Genomic DNA, 21,366 nt, shown 5'->3' on the forward strand with positions numbered 1-21,366 from the left:
TGAATGACTACCAACAAAAACCAAACAAACAATACCAAGAATAACAAAAACAAACAACCATAACAACTACAAAAAAGAACATCGAATGACTTGGAGCACAAGATTTACTGCACCAACTTGAAGGATGTCTGGCCCTTATGAGAAGGACAGATGAGCAAGGAAAGTTTTACAACTTAACTGTGTAGAACCATGGACTCATTCCATTCTACGCAGAGTGCTATTTTTTCATCAGGATTAGTACAATCACTATGTATCAGCCCCATTCCCAACACACAAAGGCTCTTCTTTATCTCTCAGTATGTTAAGTACTCAGCATGCCTCTTCACTGCTGTTTGTCTTCCTACCTAGAAGGCTGAGGAAAATGGATTGGCATCTTTTTTGGAGTCCTCAAGATTCTTATTCAGTTCTTTGACCTTGGAATACCTCCAACTCCATATAAAGTTAGCCAACTTCTTTCTTTTGGCCTTGATTTGAATAGCTGAGAAATACACTAAATCCTAATAGACATATCAGCATAATTACAGTAAGTATAAATACCACCCCTGGGTGGATTCAGTAGAGGGATCAGCTGAAGTTCTCAAATTCCATGGATGACTTTCTAGTTACTGAACCATCAAGTCCATGGCCTAGTCTTACTCTCTCCTCCCCTAAATTAATCACAGAAAATTTGGACACAGTTGCCCGATGACTATTAGTTCTTAGAAATTTTCATTTACTTGTCATGATTCTCCTATTAATTATGAATCATCTTAATATTATTGTTGTTTTTTCCTCATTATTTAATCTAGATCTCCTCCTCAAGGTCCATCCTCAAACATTTTTCTCTTCCTGTAGTTCTGCTTTAATGAAAACATGTCTCACAGCTTTTAAGCCTAGACCTCCACACAAGATATTTCTCTTGGGCTCCAGATTTATAATTTCAGCTAGTAGACAAGTCAGGGACTGCCTTTTCTGAGGGATGATGAAAGAGTGTAGAAGAAGAGGTGGTGAAGATGCTGACTTGGGTGGTATTGTTGATGTTAACACTGGTTGTAGTATTGATCTTGCTGGAATTGCTGGTGATGTTGGTGGTGGTGGTCTAGGTAAGCATCCACATAGGTCAGAGTAAGACCATTGTTTTTGCACTAGGACAATTTCTATGTTTTATAAGAACAATTCTGTTGCTCAGGGCAAAAACAGGAAACACAACATGGGGCAGTAATAATCCAGGCAAAAGATAAAGGTGACCTTTAAAATTTAAAACTCCCACGAGACTTTGGTCTTCAATCATTCTCTTACAGCATATCATTTATGCATCTAAAATAAAGTACCTGGTTTCATTAAGTTACTATGAATTTTCACTTCTTTAAATTGGCTCCATCCTAATTGGCAGTGACCCTTCTTAAGGCTCCCTGCAGTTTGTCTCCACGATGATTCTGTCCTGAATCTGGACTGTGATGTGGTGGTTGGCCAACCCGTTGACTAAGACCCTTAGAGTTTCTTTCAGCTTTTAAAAGGTGACCACTCTGAACTCTGGGAATCAGGCTTAGCACCTCTCTTATTGATTACCCACTAGTGAGGTGCTTGTCATTACTTATGGACATAATCATTTTCTCTTTTAATTTCATTTAGGAGAAGAAATGGGGTGGCATTGGGACTTCAGTGGTGAATGCCCAAGATCCCGTGCACATCTGGAAGTGTAAAGATGTATCGCCATGATTCCACAGTACGTTTCACCAGTGATCAATCAATACAAAAAGGAGATGCAGCTGTTAGTCAACCCTCTCTGAGACTCGATAACTCCTTTCTGCTTGTTTTTCACCATTCAAAAGAAGCCAACAATATTTCTCTCAGTAGTTCCCTGACTCAGAGCTTGTCTGGACAATTTTTAACACAATGATCTATAATAGCAACCCAAGCAATGATTTAGCAGTCTGCAGCTTCTAACAAACTAACCTTAATAGAATGCTTTAGAATCTGTTTACTGGAAAAGGTTGTTTCCTTTTCACAGACCAGAATGTCTTAAACAGAACTGAAATGAGAGTTTTGAACAGAAATTGCTTTCATGTGATTGTGTATAGTTAACAAGAATCAAGACAGGAAGTATACTGACATCACATAGCTTTACATATTGGAAATATTTTTCTTCATTTGAAAATATCATCGCAGATACTCTCAGTTCTATAGGATGTGCTGATTTAAAAACAAGGCTGCAAAGGATCAAAGAGTCCTCCCATTGAAAGGTAGAGTCTAGATGGTCTTGAATCTGAGACGATGCTAATGACTTGGAACCAACAGAATATGATGGAAATTACTGAATTGCTTCTCAGACTGCATCAGTAAAAGCCAAGTTATCACAATTTATCTTAAGATGCTTATGGAGCAGTAAACCAACGAGATGCCATGGAAGGAGTTTGGAATAGTCACACTGGAAACTTCAGATGTTTTGTTCTGATTGACAGCCCTGCTACATTCCAGCGAAACGCCAGCACCAATGGCCAGGAAGGTGGCATAAATACCCCCAGAGAAGCTTCCATGTCAAACTGCAGCCCAGAAAATAGGAGAAAGCCTCAGTGAAAGCTGTTCCATTATGTTCTTTCCTTCCTTCCCTACAAAATTGTGAGCAGAGTGAACTGTTTGTTTTAAGTGGCAGAGTAGCTTGGTGAAAGTTTATTCACAAATAGTAAGCAGAAAGCATGACTCTGAGAGCCAGTGAATGCTTTTTGTCCTCTAGACTGCGCCCTTGGGTCTAACTTACAGCTTTGCAAATGGTATATTCATATTTCCAAAGAAGTACATTTTCCCATATAGAAGTCATAGCTTAGCATGAAAAACTAGCTTTATTTTCATTTAAATATTCCCAACACCTTGTCTCTTGGCATTTGGGGAGCTGAATACCATGAGAATAAAAAAGAAAAAAGGTTGACCTGGCTAACTCCTTTTATTAGAATTACTATTTTGTTAAGATTATTTTTAATAGTGGAACGGTTAGGGAGGCAAAGGGCCTTTGTCTAACTTGGAGAATATTAATTAGCCTGAGTTTCACAAACTTTAATCTGCCTTGATCATATCTTCTAGGAAATTTTGAATCTTTAAGAGAAACTTTGAAAATTTTCCATTAAACAACACAATATTTTGTAAAGGCAGAAGCTGCAGCGCAGTGGCAAAACACTTGCCTTGCATAGGAAGCTTTGGGTTCAATCCCTGGTACTGCAAAAACAAAACAAAATCCATCTTTTTAGTGACTGGAAATGTGCAAGTCAGGAGAGGGCTTAGGAAAGCAGAGTTGTGGGGCCAGAGCAGTAGCACAGCGGGGAGGGCGTCTGCCTTGCACACGGCTGACCTGGGTTTGAGTCCCAGCATCCCATATGGCCCCCCAAGCACCGTCAGGAGTGATTCCTGAGTGCAGAGCCGGAAGTAACCCCTGAGCATCGCTGCATGTAACCCCCCCCAACAAAAAAAGAAAAAGAAAAGCAGAGAGGTTGATTGGTGGTGCAAGGGGCAGGATACCAATCTGCCTGCTTTTCCCACAGCACCTTGAAAGCCTAGGAAGGCTCTAGGGGTGAGGGATTTCCACATCCCCGTGCACACCACATCCACATTTTCTTTCATGGAAACAAACATCATCCCTTTCTTACATGTTTGTCAACAGGATTAAATTTGGATTTTGCCTTAGAAATCAGAGGAATGAAATTTAATGTTCTCTCCTACTTCCATAATTTTTCTTGTCCTTTTCATGAGTTTACAATTGCCACCACGAGGCCATGACCAGAGAGGAAAGTTCTTTGAATCAGTAGGACAAATTCAAAGTTGGGCTTGGGGGCTGCCTGTGGGTCCCATGGACCCTTTCTGAAGGTCTGTGAAGTCAACACTAGTTTTGTAATAAGATTGCTTAACTTTGCCATTTTTTTCATCTCAAACACTCAGTGTGTGAATGTGTTTCCTACGGTTCCATGAAGGCATGTGATATGGAAATGTCTGGATATGGAGCTATACGTGGAAACCAAGTTATCTGTCTAAGATATTAAAATGGCTGGCAGCATTGTAAATTTCATCAATTTTTTTGTAAAATGCAATTATCTTATAAAATTATTCAGATGTAATGCATTTTATTTAGAAAAGGACGCAACATGTTTCTATTCTACTGAAATGCCAAATTCTACTGGATTCTACTGGATTATTCTACTGGCTTTTCTCAGGTTTAATTTCTAAGGTAAGTAGTGACAGATAACACAACAAATAAATACTCTTTGAGATTCTCATTTTTCAAAATGCAAAGCAGGACTGAGAGCAAAAGGTTGGAGACTGGTTGGATTGAAAATGTCTATGGAAATCTACAATTTCTACTGACCATCCTATCATTAGTAGATAATCCTGGTAACTGAAACTTGTAAATTGTTTTTTCTTCAAAATTCAAAAATATTAGAATAAGAAACATTATGGCATAGTATGTTGTGTGACCAATTGTCCACCCAATTACTTGGAACTCTCTGAAGCGAAGTGTTGACAAGGACGCAACGAGGGGAGTAACATGTGGGGATTACTCGTGAGGAAGTCAGAGAATAAGACACTGTCCTGTGTGAAGCACTGATGGAAGATTTAGGTTGTCTTCTCCCTATTTCTCTCACTTCTCTTTCACACCAGCTGAGTCACACTGTTGCCTTAGGAAAGTCGGAAATATTGAAAATGGTCAGATACTCGTGTAGCAGAGGATTGTTAAAATTCACCCCATGAATCCTCTTCCTTCTTGAGTCTTGACCAATAAAACGAGAATATTGAATCACTTTTGATTAAGAAACCCTAAAGTTAGAGTCTAATTAATCTCATAAAAATTAACCACCCTCACCAGCCTGAGCTTTCAACCAAGTCAGGGTCTGATTAAGTTTTAAGGGAATATGCATTTTTTTGGTTTGTTTGTTTGATGACTTGCTTTGGGGTCTTTAAAAATCACATTGTCAGTCCAAATCCAAGTGAATAAATGTGGACAAAAAATAATAAAAGGAAAAAGTCCACCCACATGATTTTCCTAAGGCATGAAAAAGTCCCACTTTTACTTTGCCGCTCATGATTCTGAATTGCCTCTCTGTAGGTGAGTCCACAGAGAGAAATATTTACACACTTACGGTAATATCTAAGTTACTGAGCACTTTAGGGGTACATAAAAATCTTGTAAGAGGTAAGATTTTGGCCTTGTTGGCTAACCTAAACTCTAACCATAGAGCTTTGGCAAGGCTTGGGAAACAAAAACAACATTTCCTCTGAGTTTGAAAACTCTTCTGGCTTGCCAAATCTTCTAAATGTATTAAAGAAGAGTGAGGTTATTTCAGTGTCGGATGAAAGGTAGAGATTAATGTCCTACGTACATCTCAGGAAGTATGTTCATTCAAACACTGTTGACCAGGTGCTGTGTGCCTCTGCTGGAAAGAATGCACTGGAAAAGCAAATGGAGTTCTATCCTAATGGAGCAGATAAATCAGCATTTAATGGGATTCTGAGTACTTCTAAATGCTAGAGGGAAAATAAAAATAAAAATATAGAGTGATGAGGAGCAGAAGGGGGATATATCAGGATAGAATGCCCAGAAAGGGATCTCTGATGGGGTGTTATGCCTGCTGTTTTGAAATGTGGCTGGGTTGTTTCTCCCATCTGAAGATAGATCTTCGTCTAGACTCTGAATTTGGTCCAGATCATGTGACTGCCTGTGCCAGTAGTGGGATATTAGAAAATGGGGCACAGGGAACATCCTAAAAGCAGTTGCCACACCTTTGCTACATCTCCTGCCAGTAGGTGGAAGATGAGAGACAGGAGAGGGTTCCAGCCATTGTCCAGCCCTACTTGGTGTGAGTCAAACACTTGCATTTGTGGGTTGTCATTTTCATCCTAATTTGAAAAATTTCAATCACTCTTTTGCCAAGTCTTCTGTTTCACTCCATCTGGGTGTTGAGGAACACTCACACCTGGTCCATGGATCAGTGAAACTCTTTATTCATTTTCCAGCATCTTTCTTTCTGATGCTAGATAGTTTTTCATTTTTTTAAATTTAATTTTTAGACTGTGAGGTTTTTATTTTTATGAGATTTTTTATTTAAAATTTTTAATTTTTTATTTATGTTTTTTAGAGAATTACAAAGCTGGTCATGATTGGATTTCAGTCATACAATATTCCAACACCCATCCCTCCACCAGTGCATATTTCCCAGCATCAGTGTCCCCAGGTTCCCTGATAGTTTTTTATTATATATAGTTTCTGATATGTTATTAGGCCCCTTTAGTAAACAAAACATAGTTTCTAGATAGTGTATTTATTATTTAAAAAAAGCCCTTTTTCAAAAAAGTACAATCGAAACAACATCTGCACATGTATGTTCATCGCAGCACTGTTTACAATAGCCAGAATCTGGAAAAAACCCGAATGCCCCAGAACGGATGACTGGTTGAGGAAACTTTGGTACATCTATACAATGGAATACTATGCAGATGTTAGAAAAAAGGAGGTCAAGAATTTTGTAGTCAAGTGGATGGGCATGAAAAGTTTCATGCTGAGTGAAATGAGTCAGAAAGAGAGAGACAGACATAGAAAGATTGCACTCATCTATGGTATATAGAATAACAGAGTGGGAGACTAACACTCAAGAACTGTAGAAATAAGTACCAGGAGGTTGACTCCATGGCTTCGAGGCTGGCCTCACGTTCCGGGGAAAGGGCAACTCAGAGAAGCGATCACCAACTACATTGTAGTCGAAGGCCATGTGGGGGAAGGGAGTTGCGGGCTGAATGAGGGCTAGAGACTGAGCACAGCGGCCACTCAACACCTTTATTGCAAACCACAACAGCTAATTAGAGAGAGAAAACAGAAGGGAATGCCTTGCCACAGTGGCAGGGTGAGGTGGGGGGGAGATGGGATTGGGGAGGGTGGGAGGGACACTGGGTTTACGGGTGGTGGAGAATGGGCACTGGTGAAGGGATGGGTTCCAAACTTTGTATGAGGGAAGTATAAGCACAAAAGTGTATAAATCTGTAACTGTACCCTCATGGTGATTCTCTAATTAAAAATAAATAAATTTAAAAAAAAAATAAAAAATGCATGTTAAAATAAAAAAAAATAAAAAAAAATAAAAAAAGCCCTTTTTGTGTGTGTGTGTTTTGGGGGGGGCCTTATTCAGTGGTCACTTCTGTGTACAGGGATCACTCCTAGCAGGTTCAAGGGACCACATGTATTTCTCAGAATTGAACCCAGGTGGGCTACGTGCCAGGCAAGCACCTGACTTATGCACTGTCTCTCCAGCTCCTCAGCTCAGCTTTTCAATGTGTTCTAATTTCTCTAGTCATTGCCTTCACATTTTTCTTTAAATTGGTGAACATATTTGCAAGAGCCACATTAAAGTCATTTCCTGTCCATTTCTCATCACTGTCACTTTTAGATGCTTCTCTAGGCTGAATTTTTCTGTTGACTCTGGATTGCATCATCTTCGCTGCAGGTACCTCTAGTAAGTTGTGATAGAGAGCAGATCTTTTCAATATTACAATGCTACTTTTCTTTAAAATGCACATTGGCAGGTTACTTGTGAGGTGCTCAGATTTTTATAAACATTTTAATCATGATTCTACAATAGTCTAACCTAGGGTTTGGTTAGTATAGACCTACTAGAAGCCCATGGGAACAGTCTATTGAAGATGGGAAATATACGATACCTGGAAAAAATGTTTCAGAAGCGAATCTTTTGAGAAAGTGAGAATGAATGGACACCAGGGTATGGAGATAGGGGTTAACCCCTTCATCAGAAAAACTCAGAATTAAAGTAAGATGCGAAAAAATCTGAATAATGAAGTAAAAATTAGCATGTAATGGAAAGATTATTTATATTATTTATTGTATCATTAAATGACTTGAGTGAGCAGAACAGCAAATATAATAAAGCATTTGTTCTTTATCATTGGTCAGAATGGAGTCATTTTCCCTCCTAAATTATATGACTTTAAATATTTAATCTCCCTATTTCCGCTACAGACACTCCCTTTTGAGATCTCTATATCCAGAGGGATCAAATAAAAGGTCAGATAAACACTGCATATGCCTGGCTTTCTGAATGGAATCTGGGCTCTGGGAATGGTCAACTGGTTAAACTTCAAACTAAAACATTAGCATGGAAGGCTTTCTAGTTGGGAAAGCCAATGCAATTTTGAATATCAAATGGGATAAATGGCCATGTTACAGGGTTCACGTCAGAATTAAAACATAATTCATGTGCCCACCATCTCTGTCACTGAAATCCCAAATTCCCCTTTTCTCTCTGCAGGTTAGGAGAAATCCTGGCTGCCCTTTCTTTGAAATTCTAAATTCTCTCAACTAACTAAAAAGACAGTGTCAGATCTCATCAAGGAGAGGCCTGATGAATCAAGTTATATATTTTTTCCCAACATCCTTGCCAGAATTGCTTCCCAACCAAAATCCTTTCCTGCCCATTCTCAGTTTTTCTCATGGTCATTGATGAGGCTAGGACCACAGAGCTGGAACGAGGGCTGGGTCACAGCAGCCGCTGGTCTGCCCTGCTGGGTCTGGTGTCCACTTTCTCCAGAGGAGAATGGGAAGCTCCAGGCTCTCCGAGCACCGGGGCCAGAGGGAGAGCTGGAACCTACGTCTGCTCATGAGGTACCTTTTGCCGCTGGCTTGCTTGAGAGCTAGTGGTACTCAGGCTGGAAGATGCTTGACCTGTGGTTTCCGCCCTCAGGCCTCCCCGGTCCCGGCGCCGCCAGCAGAGCACACAGGTCTGTGTCCAGACCCACGAGCTGCTTTTGTGTCTGTCCTGCCCGGCCTCTCTGCACAGCCTGACAGTGGATGCTGAGCTCCCAGGACCACCCTCTCTCTCTTGGCTCTCTTTGTTTTCAGTGACCTAAGAATTAAGCTTATCCTCATTACTGCAACTAAGAATCCAGGACTGATGAGCTTGCAGGCGGGCAAGGGGGGGATGAGAGTTAAAACAGTGACTATTGGTGGCATCAGATCTGAGCAAGCCTGTCTGTGACCGTCAGTGGAAATGGAGAGCTTGTGTTCTCGAAGGGGTTCAGGCAAACACACATCTGGCATCCCTGTCTTGCCTCAAAAGCTGCTGACCGGCATAAAGGTGGCGTGTCTGATGCGCTTATCTTGCTGTGTGTCTTTAAGCCCAACTTTCCTGTCTTGTAGATTCCCATCAGGGTAAAGGAAACAATGCAAGCAGAGGTGGCCACAGGTGGCGGATGAGGGGCGCGTGGGCCAAACAGATGACAGGCGTCAGAGGCTCAAACTTCCAGCCTGGAGACCAGAGTTCACAATACTGCCTTGCGCCCTTGAGAGTTGTCGAGAGAGCAGATCTGAAAAGCCCTCAGTGCAGGAGTCAGAAACAGCTAGCGGAGATCCGTGCTTCAACACGAGTCGCAGAGAGGGTGAGGAGAGGGGGTCTCTTCTCCGCCACCACCCCCGGGGGGCCCTCAGCCCTGAGCAAACTTCCTCCCAGGCCCTAAAGGCAAAACTCCCAGACATGGACTGAAAGGAGTTAAGTCCTTACATGGGGAGGCTCAGATGCCCCCTCAGAACTGGGTGGCGTCCCCTCATTTGCTCTCCCCACCCATGCTGCCATCACCATTTTTCTAGAGGCTTGGAGGACCTTGGGAGACCAATGCACCAGCTTCATCCAGTTCCATTTGTGTTGTTCTTGCCCTCCCCCACCCCCAGCTGGACGAAGCAACCAAACAGACACATGTCCCCGGCCTGGGAGGGGAGACCTCGGAACACTCCCCTACTAGGTATTTCTAGCTGGCCGGCTCAGGGGCGGTGGTGCTTGCATCCTGTGCACACTACGCTTATTCCAGTCTCTTCTGTCTTGATCCCACTCCTAAACGCAAATCGGACCGTCATTCCCACAGCTGAGCAGCCACGTTCCTAATCCTGCCCCGTGTTGGCATTCCTCACACCACGCTTTCAAAGAGCGTGACCCAGAAAACCGCCTCACTGCGGGGTTCAGGCGCAGATGCAGCAGGGACGGGAGCAGTAGCTGGACCCAGTGGTTCCGCTCCTTAACTCAGAGCCTCTGGACGGACCCGGGCACGGTGTCCTCATTCCAGCAAAGAGGCACTGCACTTGTCAGACAAAAAAGCCTTTACTGAAACTGCACTTGTTTAAAAGGGCAGTTTCATATAGGAAAAGGAAATGAAATTTCCTCCAAAGGATTTAATCTGAACTGATATGCTCAGGTGGCAGGAAATTGTAATCTCCAGTTACCTGACGGACGCGTCTACCCTGAGGGTAAGAAAAAGGAGGGAGGTGGGAGAGGGGTTAGGGGAAAGCGAAGAGAGAGATAGGGGGGAGAAGGGGGGGGAAAAGAGAGAGGAAAGAGAGAGAGAGGCAGGAGGGGGAAGAGGGGAAGTGACGACCATACAGATGTGCTCTGTCAGGGGAAGTGACGACCATACAGATGTGCTCTGTCAGGGGAAGTGACGACCATACAGATGTGCTCTGTCAAATCCTGGTTGGAATTCAGTGCTTACAGCAGCGACTTCAGTTTTGTCATTTCAATACAGTCCCTTCTGCTGAACATGTCGTGCCACATATTCAGGTTGAGAGATGGGGCTGCAGAGCCTGCGAGCCCACGAGAAGCCCTTCAAGGCGCAGCACTCCCCTCCCCGCCTTTCCAGTGGCTGCTGAGCCCAGTGTGTCAGTGGCTGGGGTGGGAGGTGGGGTCCAGGTGACCCTGAAAATCGGGTACAAGTCACTAAGTCACTAGACGTGGATGCCCAAGACTTTTGTAAAGGATGCTTACTTCAACATGAACGCCAGCTCCTCCCATTCCAGAGAAGCGCCTGCCTGAATTCCCTTACGTAGATTGGTGGGAGTGTTCCAGGTGAGGAGGTGTGTGTGTGTGTGTGTGTGTGTGTGTGTGTGTGTGTGTGTAGGGGTTGGGGCAGTGAGGGGCATTTCTCCACCCTGGAGGAGCTCAGGAATGGCAGCACCCAGATCTCAGACATAGGTTTTCCCCTTGAACATTTCCTCCCCGAATCTCGGAAATAACTAGGTCAGGCAGCCACCACCTCAGTATTTCACAGGCCGATGAGGAGTTGAGAGAATTGAAATGACGTTGAAATGATCTTTGTGACAAGACCGTCAGAGTTGGGTTTGCGCCTAATGCATCAGTGTCCCCTGGCATAAATAAATGTATAGGTAAACGTACTTTCTAGAAATCTGCTTAGCAATAGTTCATGTAGAATTACATTATTATACATTACTGTATCTTCCAATTTTTCTTACACTGGGGTGTGTACATAGTATGCATGTACACGCATATATATGTCTCTCTCTATGCTGCAAACAGAAATATTAAGGCATTGCTTAGGGCTTTTTTTTCCCTTTTAGATTGCCACTTCAAGGTGATCGAAGCACTTGCCATCAAAGGGGTAGGCATCAAATATGTAGGCAATAAAATAAATCACATCAGATGGCACTCCCCTAACCTTAGGCAAGCAGGGCCAGGAAAATTGCAAGCAGGAACCACGAATAGGAAACTCAAACCTGCAATCACCTCAGAGTGCTTGAATCTTATTTAAATGGCATGTACAATAGTTTGGTGCCCAAACTCAATTTTTATTTGCGGCAAACATAACTCGTCTTTAGATTGTTTTCCAATGTCCTTTAGGCAGTCCACAGCCGGGTCACGGGACTGCCCTTACCTCTGCTCTGTGCGCCCATGAGCTGACCTTTCTCTGAGCTGAGTGTGCACTTAGGGTGAAGACAAGTATTGTACACCTCTACTACTTAAATAAAAACCCCCAGTTTCTCATGCCTGGCTCTGCATGGCCCACTCCACCCAGGGGACCAGTGCGGCTTCTCTCCTAATTCATGGGGTCCATCTACAGCTTCACCCCACCATTATGTGTGTGCAGGTAATGCATATATATACATTATATATATATCTCAAATGAAAAATAAGGTCTCTTTAATAAGCCATTAAAGAGAATCTTCTGGGTTCTTGGAACCTGACTGGCTTCTCTGGCTGATATTCGTCAAGATGGCAAGACACTCACAGGTGCCTTACCTGTCCCTGGCCAGGTGTAACACCAACTCTGTGGCTGCAGAAACATCTGGAAGAACTCTGGGCAGTGAGTGGAAGAGCTCCTCAGCAGCACAGAGACATCCTAGGAACAAGCAGGTCCTGGAAAGCAGAAGGAAACTGAGGAGGAGGAGTAGGAGGAGGAGGGGGGGAGGAGGAGGAGCAGGGGGAGTGGGAGGAGGAGGAGGAGGAGGAGGAGGGAGAGGAGAAGGAGGAGGAAGAGGAGGGGGAGAGGGAGGAGGAGGGGGAGGGAGAGGAGGGGGAGAAGGAGGAGGAGGAAAAGAGGGGGGAGGGGGGAGGAGGAGGAGCAGGAGGAGGGGGAGGAGGAGGAGGAGGGGGAGGGAGAGAAGGAGGAGGAAGAGGAGGAAGAGGAGGAGGCACAGATTCTGAATGGCAGTCACAGGCCATGAGCCACTGCCCAGGTGATGGCTGAGGTGGATACACAGACTTTCTCTCCTGAATTAAGGATTTGTTCATCATCCAATCAAACAGTCTGATGCTATTCAGTTTACTTCCTACTTTTAGAAGCCTTCTTTCACACCTCTTCTCCAAGTGCCCTCTCTTGGAAGAAATAACTCAGATGTGCTTAGAAGGATTTAACCGATTTAACTGTTACCGTGTGTGGTTTCATTTTATTATTTTATTTTGCATTAAAGTTTGGGTAGTTTGGGGGTTTCCAGAAATCATACAATATCCAGGTTGTTTGCAAAAATATAAACTCAATTTTTCTGGAGCTGTGATCTGAATCTTCTTCCTTTCTTCCCCTCCCTTCCCTTCCATTCTTCATTCCTTTCCTTCCCTTCTCTTTCCCTCCCTCCCTCCTTCCCTCCCTCCTTCCCTCTCTCCTTCCCTTCCTCCTTCCCTCCCTCCTTCCCTCCCTCCTTCACTTCCTCCCTCCCTCCCTCCCTCCCTCCCTCCCTCCCTCCCTCCCTCCTTCCTTCCTTCCTTCCTTCCTTCCTTCCTTCCTTCCTTCCTTCCTTCCTTCCTTCCTTCCTTCCTTCCTTCCTTCCTTCCTCCCTCCCTCCCTTCCTTCCTCCCTCCCTCCCTCCCTCTCTCCCTCCCTTCCTCCCGTCCTTCCTCCCTCCCTCCCTCCCTTCCTTCCTTCCTTCCTTCCTTCCTTCCTTCCTTCCTTCCTTCCTTCCTTCCTTCCTTCCTTCCTTCCTTCCTTCCTTCCTTCCTTCCTTCCTTCTTTTTCTCTATTTCTCTTTATCTTTTGCTCTTGCTTGCACTTTGAAATATGCTTGAGACAGAGATCTCATTTGAGGCTCGTGAGACATCTGCCTGGCCTCTCAGAGACATGTGTCAGCCAAGCAGGAAAGTGGCCAATGCTATTTTGCATCTCTGATGGTCAAATCCACTCATCATGCCGACAGTGAATGTATGAGCTGCTGTTTACATATCACACTCTATGGAGCTGTTTGGGCAATGGGCAGGAACCAGAATTAGGAGGCTGGTCCTGTCCTTTGGCAAGTAGTTAAAGCCTTGCAGTTCCTCACAACAGAAATGGAAGGGAAATTCTGATCACTTATCCATCTAGCATGAGGCACTGGGAACTAAGGAATAGCTACAGTCTTTTCCTCAGAGGAGAAGAGAGGTGAGCTTGAATAGTTATGCTACTCTGCTGAACTTCCAAGACCTTTCTGATCATTAACCTCTGTCAGATTTGTGCCAGATTTTTCTGGGAAAGCCCATTAACTTTCCCTTCCTCATGGACATAAAATAACACCAGGCCCTTCCTGAAGTCAGAGAATACCAGAAAAACTCAACAGAATATCCAGAGAAGAAAGGCTTAAGAGAATTCTCTGATATTAGGCGTATTTTCTCATTCATAAGGCTGTTTTAGAGACATCACAAAGAAGCAATTTGTCAAAGCTTCCCTAGGCTCATCTTGTTCTCTGGGGATAAAATATAAACAGGGGGCCTCCCGGAACTGTGCACCACCACCAAAGCAGACTCTTCTGAATTCTCCAACTTCAGGTGTTTTAGAGTAGAATTATCCCTATCCATTCTCCTTCTCTTCTTTTTTTTTCAAATTTTATTCTGGAATGGAGCAAGTGAATCATTGTTTGCATGGGAAGTTCTTGATGAAGACCCATTTTTCTCCTACTCTTCCAAACTCCCCATTGGTCAGGTTCAGAGAGGTGGAGGGGCTCCTGTCCCCATGCTTGGAATGTTTTAAGACAAGAACTTCATATTAGAGGGTGATCTAGGAGAAAACTAGACATTTACTTGACCTGTTAAGCATTCCCAATAAATAAACTCTTATACATTGGGCAGAGGTCACAGGTGAGCTTTGATTTCACAGATAAATTCCATTACAAAACTTACAGGGCTGTATGAAGGTAGGAACAAGCATGAGAACAAAAGAAGGAGAAAATATGAGTGAAAGCACCACCCAGAGAACCCAGAACCCGAGAGCTCAAGGCGCTTGAAATCTTCTCATTCACCTTGGTCCTGATACGTGATTCCCTTTCACCGTAACTCTGAGGCCAAGAAATTTTGCTACCATCGTGGAAGCACTTTTTTAAGTTGCATGGGAAGACAACCAACTGAAGCAGAGAGATCCTGAATTTGCACGCTCAGAGGGTCAGAGTGTCTCAGATCAAAATTCATGCTCGTCTCTTAGTGAAATAAGAGTCTGAGCAACAGGAACTCAGTGAGGAGAAAGGCCATTTGAGCAGCACATCAATCAAATTCCTCTCACTGACATTTATAGAAGCCCAAACCCAACAGCCAACTAGAGAGCACTTTCTCTCCAGGCTTGCATGGAATACTCGCCAAGACAGACCGTGTTCAGGATCCCAGAGCCCGCCTTGAGAAATGCAGATAACTCAAGTTAGACAAAGTAAGTTATCTGATGACAGTATCATTGATCTGAATCAGTAACTGGGAACTACTCATAATGCCGCTCTGCCTTCCCTTATGTTTGAAAATGAAACAATACACTTCTAAATAAGCTGAGACTTCAGAAGTCTCCGGGATACTTTAAAATAATTTTACCCAAATGAAAATAAAAATACAACTTGATGAAAAGGTGTGGGATGTTGCAGAAGCAGAAAGAGACTCAGGGTACTAAACTCATATATTAAAAAAGAAAAATGCCACAAAGTCAATAGGTGGTTTCTACCTTAGGAAATTAAAGAAAGGAGAGCAATTTGAGCTGAAAGCCATGGGGAGGAAAAAAAATCAAATCATTAGGCCAGAAACCAATGATTGGATAATAGTTAAAAAGCAATCAGGTCCAGGTGTTTTCATGGGTGAATTCTACTAAAAATAATTTATAACAAAAATAATAAAATATCTCCATATTATGCTTTAGAAAGTTAGAAAACACTTCCCAACTCACCTTAGAAAATTAGTATCATCTGGGACCCAGAGTGACAGGACAGCAAATAGGGGGATGACCTTGCATGCAGTGGACATGGGTTCAATCCCCAGCACGTCTATGGTTCTCCAAGCCCACCAGGAGTGATTCTTGAGTGCAGAGCCAGAGTAAGCCCTGAACACTGCTGTGTGTGGTCCCAAGTCCCCTAAGCCTCCCTCCAAAGAAAGTTAGCATGATCTTAATAGCAAAGATATATGAACACATTACAAGAAAGGAAAACTTTACATTAACATATATCATCAATGTTAACACAAAATTCCTCAAGAAATATTTGCAAATTACATCCAACAGTGCAGCGGGTAGGGCATTTGCGTTGCATGGAACTGACCTGGGTTTGATTTCTCAGTCCCTCTTGGAGAGCCTAGCAAGCTACCGAGAGTGTCCCACCCGCATGGCAGAGCTGGCAAGCTCCCTGTGGAGTATTCAATATGCCAAAAACAGTAACAACAAGTCTCACAATGGAGACATTACTGGTGCCTGCTTGAGCAAATTAATGAACAACAGGACAACAGTGCTACAGTGCTACATCTTACAGTGCATAAGAATGATGCACTATAATCAAGTGGACATATTCCAGACATGCAAGTCTGCTTCAACTGAAAATACCCAATTAATATATTTCACTGTATCAATTAGTTAATGTTGAAATATCATATCATCACATCAGATACAAAAATAGCATTCGGGGGCTAGAGTGACAGTACAGTGAGTAGGGCATTTTCCTTGCACACAGCTCACCTGGGGTAGATCCCTAGCACCCTTTATGATTCCCTGAACACTGCCAGGAGTATTTTTGAGTGCAGAGCCAGGAGTAAACCTTGAGCACTGCCAGGTGTGGCCTCCAAAACAAAACAACAAACAAACAAAAGAGCATTTCAATGTTTGAACACCCATGCCTGTTAATAAAAAAAAAAAAACACCTCAAAAATTGGAGTGCAGGGGAATTTCCTCAATTTGATAAAGAACACCTACACAAAACAACCAACAGTGATTATTGAATGGTTACATGATTATCTGTGTAGAAAAGCACACATTCTACAGAAATCTCCTGGATCAATCTTACCAGTAAGTGTCATGAGATTATACAAGACAAGATCGATGGGCAGCACTCATTTTCCCCCTACATGCCAGCAATGAACAGTCACAAGCCGTCCGAAGCACAGTGTAGAGGATGCCTCGTGTGTTTCCTGGTTACAGTGGGAAGAGGACCAGAATTCAGAGTTGGATGAAACCCTGGGTACAGTTCCCAGCTCTGCCATTCTATGTGTGTGGCCCAAATTCTTGGAAGCATTTCATATCTATGAAATGAGGCACCGACTTCTTGTTGAAGAATTAAGATCGGATAATCTGGTGACCTGTAATCCACAGAGCCAGAGAGGACCTGGAGCTTCCAGTTATCTTGCCCTTCCTAACCTACCCCTCCTCCTTTATCTCCTTTGTCATTGCAGTTCTGCTCCCAAATATCCCCTGATGTTGCCCATTCAAAGCCCTTGCTGACAGACTTCCCCAGCTCAAGGGACTGTGGGAACGGTCAATGAGATAGTGTTGTCTGCTCCTAATTCCCCACTCAGGCTTATTTACAGTGAGTTTTGACACTGACTTGGCTTCTTCCTGGCCCAAGGAGATATCTTTGGCAGCTTCTTTTTATTGCCATGTGCTACAGGAAAGGAGTTCAAATGGAACATCAATCTAATAAACACAATTCATCAGGAAAAATACCATGCACATTCCGGAATTGAGCCTGAATGCCTTTTAAAGTTATCTGTGGGTTTGAATTATGTCCGCTGTTGCTTCATTTACATGAACCAGGTTGGTTGGGATGGGCTTCCTGCCACCGTTTTGAAAAGCCAGCGCTCTTTGGAGAAAAGGCAAAGTGGAACAGAAGGCATTATCACAAACATTTTATGCATGAGAACAGATTCTCACAAGGATGAGTGGCAAGCAGCGGCTTCATTTGCCCTCCTTGCTTGAGTTTTTGCTTTGCAGAACTCAACATGGAAAAACTTCTCCGGCACTACACGTGGCCTGGGAACTCTAAAGCATGTGTGTCCCAGAATGGGGAGCGGGCATGCAGAGATAACAAAGTCTTTCTAACGGCAGCATCTCCGTTTTTACTGATCGTAAACAGCAACACGGGCAGGCTCTGCATGCCAGCTTTCCTCCCCTCCATTCCAGTACGGAGGATGAATGCTTCAAAGATTCTTTGTTTAGAGTGTTTCCATGATCAAACTAGTCCCCGGGCCCAGGGAAACTGCTTCCAAAACGAGGGGGAGAGGGACTCATGCCTTGCATACAGGAGGTCCAGAGTTGGACCTCTGGCATTACGGGGTCCCGAGAGTTTGTCACTGGTTGAAAATACCGACATATGGTCCCTGGTCCCCGTGAAAGATCAAGGAGACACCCTCAGATTATACTAAACTAAGCACTGTGGAGGGGAGAAGTACCTTGGAAATTATGAGCAGCCCCAAGTGGAAAAGTTGAGATGAGATGGGGCTTAGGCCTAGAGCGTGACCTATGCAGTCAAGGATGTGTCATGGTGTTGGGTTGACCTCATCCCTGCACACACCCTCACGCCCTAACCCTCCTCCATAGGGTTCCGCTCACCTCTGTCCCATGTGCTTCTGAACTGCCTTCACTCACCAACTGGGGTCCAGCATTAAAGTACAAAAGAAGAGGCTGGTGATCTTGCTGCCATGGAGATAACTGTGTCTGGGAGATGGTGCTGGGCTTTCTGTCTGGGGCCTCCAGCAGGGCCTCCCCAGGATTTTCAGCACCATCTGGGAATCTTCCTCAATTTCCCACCCAGAATCCATTCCTACTGTGGCCTCAGCTAATACTTATTCCATGCCAGTTATCTTCCAAGTGCTGTACTAGCTTTTTCTGGGAGGACCCTGTGGGAGGTGCGTGTCCCTGGGTTAAGAATTCAACATGAGGAATGACTTGGCACCAGAACTGCACAGGAGGAAGAGAGCAGCGTGGAATGCCTTCAAGAGCATCAAAGAAGTGGTTAAGAGGATGAATTAACTCCAGCTCCAGGAACATCTTTTCAACTCCACTGTTCTTCCTGCACTAACATATGCCTCAGAGACCTGGATCCTACGAAAACAGGATGAGAACTCTATTCAGGTATCCCAAAGAAGAATTGAAAGCTATGCTTGAAGTATCATGTTTCACTCAAGTGAGAGAAGGAATCCGGAGTTCTGACCTCTGTCGACGATCAAGAATACTGTCTTGTTTGCCAGGGCATCAAAAATCAGATGGGCTGGACACATAATGCTATTTAGAGATGACGGCTGGACTAGAGCTGTGACCTACTGGATTCCATGGGACGTCAAAAGATCACGTGGCCGCCACCTATGAGATGGTCAGACTTCTTCATCAAAACCCTGAATGAATGGTTTGAGGCTCTTCCTGTTCCTGGAGCGAGCAGATACCACTGGGTTACTCTAGCATGCAACCGGGATGAATGGAGACATTACTGGAGCCTGCTCAAGCAAATCGAAGATCAATGGGATGACAAGTGACAAGCGACAAATGACCCTATGGGGGGGCAGGGCACTCCTACTGGACAGCCTGCCTAGGCTTCAGTGCAGGGCCAACAGTCCTAAATGGTTCACTGTGAGCCCGGGGCTGTTCCTGTTGGCTTGATGGACAATCTATCTCACCCCTGTCCCCTGGACAGAACAGGCTCAAGTGAGTGGCTGTCACATGCCCAGTGTCCTTTCAGCACCTCCCTTTGGAATGACTCGGTCACCTCTTCAGCGGGGAGGGCACACATCAGTCCATGCCAACCACGTGGCACTGGGAGGACAGAAGTGGCTCTGTGAGCCCAGTTCTAGAAGAGCCTTTGCCCCCCTTTGTGGTAGCCGTGACCCTCCGCCAACCCCAAGGAGGTAAACACAAGGGAATCTGGGATGGCGTTCAAGTATCCCAGCATACTCATTACCCCATCAGAAGGCAACACTGGGGCAATCTGTTCTAGAATCACGCGAACGCACTTGAAACTTGCAACTGGGATTTAATTCTTGCTGCATATAAGAACATTTCTTTGTTCTGCTGGCTTCAGGAGGAAAAGAAAAGTTCTTCCAGGATACTAGCCTTGCTCATTCCCAGCTCACCTGGCTTCTCTAGAGAACACTGACTTCGGCAGCCTCAGACCAGCACTCCCTCACCGCTAGATTGAGGATCAAAAGCAGCATCAGGCAAGGCTGGCAAGTCAGGCAATTTGGAGTTCGATATGGTGACGCCTGTTGTTTTTGAGCACGTTAGGCAGCAAGTTAGGGGGAGCAGGTTGGGTTCATTGACAAGATGTGTGCGATGGTGATGAAAAAAGGAGTTTCGCAATTTATTTGTGTTTTGCAGCTAGGCAACCGAAAAATGACTAACACACAGGAAGTATGGACTTGTGTTGCTTCTAGCCAAATTATGGGAATTCGAAATCTCTTATTTTCTTTATTCTCTGTGTAAAAGAAAAGAAAAAACTCAAAAGCAATGAAGTCCCTTGTGTGTGGAGAGGGCTGGGTTTTGACTGACTTCACCCCCACTCTTCTTTTTATTTTCTCTCCTTAGTCTTTCCCACAGGATGTCAGGAGTGGGGAGTTATGAAAAAAGAAAAGAAGGGAGTGGATTGCAGGCTATTATTACTTTTTTAAATATTTCAAGGACCCAAAGAAGAATAACAGAATGGGGAGTCAATCTTGGCTTCATTATGGAGTGACATGTTACATGAACTATGTTACCCCCCCTCTTTCTTTCCCCAAAGCTTTTAGGTAATAGTCTGGCATTGCAGTTAAGACTATTGTATAAAATAGCTATGATTACCATTGTAAGTAAGACTCCAACAATCTGCCATAAATAGTGTTTGTATTATTATAGTAATTCTGCAATATGTGCTTATTGGTCCTTCTTTTCTTTTTTTTTTCTTTTAGTCCATGGCATTTAATGGCTGACAATTGGAATTGGCCTTTGAAAATCTTTTCACAGCTGAGGCTAAACAATTGCTTTTATGTATCTAAGTGGGGAGGCATCATTACTGTACATCACCCATGCATTGTAAAGGCTTATAAACCCCAGTAGGAATGGCTCTATCTTTCCCATTGACTGGCTATCAATTTAGTAACATTAGTAACCTGTGCCAGGCATACCAATAAGACGGAGCACCAAATTAGTGGTAGGAGAAACAAATAGAACTTGGCAAGTGGGTTACAGGATACTCCCACTAGAATTTAGGAAGCTGATAGTTGTACATTAACAAAACAGAAAAAATAAAACAAAGCAAAAAACCCAACGTGACTGTGAGTTCCACAGATCAGCCAAGGTCATGGCCTTGGAGAGCCTCCATGATACAAGTGTCAGAAACCAGAGCCAAGCTCTGCAGGGACCAACTGCACCAGGGACCCCCGTGTGGCTCACCTTCGTCCCAGTCACCTGTCTCTGCCTTGTGCTTCTTCTCTCTTGGGATATTGGCAGCCTAAGGCCCCGGGCAGAAAACCACTTAAGACACTTCCAATGGCACCATGCCCAGAAGCAATCATTGTCCTTTACCCACAAAGCTTGCCGTGCCCATAAACCAGTCAGAACAATCCCCTCCAATTAACTTCTGGTAAAGAAGGACAATGTTTTAAACCTGATTCAATAAAATGATTTGGGATTTTAAAAAATGACACATCTAATGGATAGGAGCTGACAAGACTCAGCGGAAATTTTAAATCGGTAAATTCATGGAATGCCATGCCTGGAAAGAACTTTCTCCAGAAGTCTGAGGCACCGGCGATACATGAGGCCTGGCAGAGAGAACGCGACACATTCAACCAAAATCTACATCTGGTGATTAGAAAGGGACAGGACATAGATTCCTTACTGCCGGGATAGGGATTTCTTCCAACTCAAAGTAGTTTTAAACAAATCCTTGGGACAATTTTC

The 21,366-nt window shown here is 44.0% G+C and overlaps 1 protein-coding gene across 2 annotated transcripts in view; it reads right to left on the reverse strand.

The window, feature by feature from the left end:
- Positions 1-21,366, reverse strand: part of CELF2 (CUGBP Elav-like family member 2) — a 626,712-nt gene that overhangs the window by 299,841 nt on the left and 305,505 nt on the right. The gene's annotated exons all lie outside the window — the stretch shown is intronic.

This window comes from Sorex araneus, chromosome 9, assembly GCF_027595985.1.
Source record: "Sorex araneus isolate mSorAra2 chromosome 9, mSorAra2.pri, whole genome shotgun sequence".
Lineage (NCBI taxonomy): Eukaryota > Metazoa > Chordata > Mammalia > Eulipotyphla > Soricidae > Sorex > Sorex araneus.